The sequence below is a fragment of the Podarcis cretensis genome (assembly GCF_951804945.1).
Source record: "Podarcis cretensis genome assembly, chromosome: 3".
NCBI lineage: Eukaryota > Metazoa > Chordata > Lepidosauria > Squamata > Lacertidae > Podarcis > Podarcis cretensis.
Window position 1 is genome coordinate 82,968,632 of NC_137172.1, and position 3,810 is coordinate 82,972,441.

The 3,810-nt window shown below is 35.2% G+C and overlaps 1 protein-coding gene across 5 annotated transcripts in view; it reads left to right on the top strand.

Moving 5' to 3' along the window:
- Positions 1 to 2,199, top strand: part of SYNCRIP (synaptotagmin binding cytoplasmic RNA interacting protein) — a 20,147-nt gene extending 17,948 nt beyond the window's left edge. For all 5 annotated transcript variants that reach the window (XM_079970463.1, XM_079970464.1, XM_079970465.1 and 2 more), the window contains exon 12: positions 1 to 2,199. This exon is cut by the window's left edge. The gene's annotated coding sequence lies outside the window, so the exon portion shown is untranslated.
- The last annotated feature ends 1,611 nt before the right edge of the window (positions 2,200 to 3,810 follow it).

Here is a 3,810-nt window from a genome sequence, read left to right on the forward strand (position 1 = left end):
AATTGGCATCCTTAACTTTTTATTTCTGCTCATGAAGGGTTAATCATGGTTGTCTATATCGTAATCACTTTGAAATGTGTTCAGATACAGCAGTTTCAGGTGTAATCATCAGAGCTGGTTAGTCAGGCATTCCAGATAGTGGTTCTTTTCAGAACCTTTTTTAAAGGGTTGGTTAACTACCTCAGTAGCAGAGGATTGAACTATACCCTATCTGTACTGTACATAGAAATTTTTTGTAGATAAAATCAAGGCTTGTTTAATTATGACACGAGGGTAAAATATATACCAAATGTAACATTCTTAGTTGCCTTTAATTTCAGAGGCTTTGTAAAAGAATCCCTCCTGTTCATCATAACAGGCCTTGTTTTTGTCGTATTTTGTGGCTGAAAAAGCAGCCTTGCTTCTTCAGATATTGTAGTTATTTGGATGTATAATAGTTTAGCAAGATGTTACTTTTTGTAAGACATCAAATGTTAAAAAAGTGCATCAGCAACTTGTACTAAATACTGCAGTGTCCCTTTATAAAAGGTCAGACTAAAACTGACAACTGTACAGTGAAGCCTGACATTTGGATATTTTGAAGTTTTTCATAAATCATAGAAGATAGTATATGGCTGTAGTTTAGCTTTTTAGGTAAAGGTATGTTTTCTCATTAGTGCATTTCTTATTGCTGATTGCTGTAAAAACAAGCAGATCAGCTTTCCATTTTCTCTTTATGCAGATCATGATAACCTGTAGAGTAGAATACAATCATTTGTGCTATGTTTTAATTTTCTAAAGCACCTTGATGACAGTGAGTGTTAAGTGGTGAAGCATCCTCTATTGAATCACCCTTCCAAAAAGTTCTGTCAAGTCTAAATATGCATAGGTAAGATAAATAAAACTATGATTTAATATGGGCTTGGCAGAAAGAGCTTCCCTTATACCCTTCCCAAAGGGATACTGCAGTTGTTACATACCCGTAGGCACCACAATAAGAACTGAGACACCGAATTAAGGTTTTATACACACCAGTTCCCCAGTAAATGAAAAAAATTAACAAAAATAGATGTCATATGTTAAATGCTCATTGCAAACAATCATTTTGCATTCCTGCAAATAAAATTGTTTTATACTGTAAGCTGGAGGCAAGTGTAACTTATTTTTGTAATAAAGTTTTTATTTTTTTTATGTGTCATTAATATAAATGTGTGTTAGTGCAGAAATCTTCTGGTTTAAAAACTCGTGCGCACACATTTCAGTATGTTTACTTGTATTTACATTTTTTAGAATAGTGGTTTCCAGTAGTCTGTCTCTCACATTAATTGAATTTTTGTTACCTTAATAAATCATTTTAGTATATTGTATGTCAATTACTGGGATAGCTGGGACATAAAGTGTAATTTAAAATTTGTCAAGTATTCATGGGAATATGTAAATGTGCCTTGCTAGATAAGAAGAAACTTAAGTGGCTGGATGGTAAAAAGTCACTGCTTAATGAGACACCTGCTGCCACAGTTTCATATACTGCCCATGGTAAAGTTCTACTTTCCATATTTGAGTAAGAAACATGAGTGTTGCATCAGCTTCTGAAATCTTAAACTTGATAGGATGAGGCTTATGGAACGTAGGTTTGCTAAATGTAGCCTTAAATACAACTTTGATTATATTGTAATCCTTGGTGCTGGCAGTCCCAGTGCCAAGGAGGTTTAAATGCTCCCTTCAATGAGGCTGTTGTGCCAACTGGCATCTTTACTGTCATAGTCTTATGAAGAACACTGTCAAGGTGTTTATGCCAAATTTGATCTGATATCTAATGGAGGTGTAGGAAGAGGGAGAAACCTTCTGACTAAATCTTCCACATTTCTCCCATTGCTGGAAAACAAACTTCTTTTGGGCTTTCAAGCATCACTAGTTTTGGCTTGGGGAAGAAGGGAAATTAAAAAATTGGCGTTTTTCAGAATTGTGTACTCAGTCAATGCAAATGCAAAATGAAATTTGACAATATGCAAGATAAAATTGAGGTCAGATGGTCCTCAATTTCAGCTGTAAAAATTGTTGGGTTGTGGGGGTGCATGTTAAAATTGACTGGAAGTGGTCTGTATAGTTTGTAAAGCAATGGTGAGTAAATAAGTACCAGAATCTTGACAGTGTTCTTAAATAATGATGAATTCAAGCCATTATGACTTTTACAATTAAATATTATTTGCACTGTTCTGACATTGGTGCAGTTTTTTTAGCATTATAATGACAAAGCGACAGTAAAATGCATGTGGAAACTTGTATTGTGAAAAACGATATTTTAAAAAGAAATGTTAACATTGAAAATTTTAAAACAATATGTGAAGGGGATAAGCTTTCACAATTAGAAACTAAAGGTGCTGAATCATGATTTTAGATTATCTTTGATTGGTCACTTTAGGTGTTGATGTTACAGACTACATCAAGCTTTAGTGAAGTTATTGGGACATGATGCTTATATGGATATCATACATTATATTGGCATGGTAACACAGATTTACTGCTACGTTGTAGCAGAAATTCTGGCGATATTCAGTTCTGTGCTAGCTTATGCTAATGAGTCTACATATGTTCCAGAACTGATGAAGATAGTTTATGCTAGTTATTACTACAACTTAATTTTTCTCTTTAAGATACAGACTATTTCCCATGAACTTGTGTTGACATAATTATTCCCAGCTTTGCATAGAATGCCATTCAGCGTAAGTAAAGCTGATAGCAATATTTCTGGTGAGGACTGGAGAAAATAAATAAGCAGGGGTATGTACATTTGATAGACTTTTTTTATAGAAAGTGACTTGAGCTGACAACTAGTTCAGTTGCTGAAAAGAGAAGAGAACAGAAGTGCCTTAAAGGCATTGTGAAATTCCCTTTTGTCTATAAACAAAGATAATTCCTTTGGAAAGCTTCAAAAAGCTTTTCTGTATATTTTACATTCCCTGTACATATGCTTTTCATATTCAGTTATGTTATATGAAGTAGATTGGAGAGGTAGTTGTAAACATTTCATATTACAGTACAAGCTAAACACACCCTGGCTTGAAAACCAAAATGTGAATCTTGTACAAATTGAATAGTAATATGTTCGTAATATGTTAAGTAACCTTTGATCGAGTAAAGAGATTGCATAGGCTGTTTGCAGAAATGTGAAGCTTCTCTAACTTTGCAATTCTGAAACTGACCCAACAGGGGTCTTCTACACTGGCTTTGTTCTGAGATTAGAGGATAAAAGCTGAAGGTGACTGGCTGGATGCTGCAGTCTTCATCTTGCACATAAAGTTGTGGCTGCTAAAACAGAGGTCTTTGCCAGTGACCTGAGTACAACTGTGCTGCCACTTAGTGTGCCAATAAAACTACTCATTTTTGTAGCCATTATATCACTGGATGAAAGCCCCCTTCCAGCAAAACTTTAGGATAAAAGGAGGAGGGTTCTGCTTTCTGAAAATATTACATGTTTGGAATTCTCTGAAAACATGTAGTAAAGGAAGAACTGAACTAATAAGAATTGTTGGAACACAGCATTCCTTTTGGGACATTGCTCAACTTAAATGAAATGAAATAGCTTCATTATATATAAAGAGGCATGTTATTCTAATATTTAAATAAGAGAATTGCCTGAAGATGGTGGCACGATTCTCTGCTGTTCTGGATGCGTGGCTCAGGCAAAGGATTACAGGTAAGCAAGTACACAAGGCTTGATTCAAAGCTGCTTATTCCTCCAGAACAGATGGGGGTGGGCAGACTGCAGGGGGAGTTGGCAAAAATTGCCTCCTCTATTTATGGATGCCTCCCACTGGAGCAATACTTCTA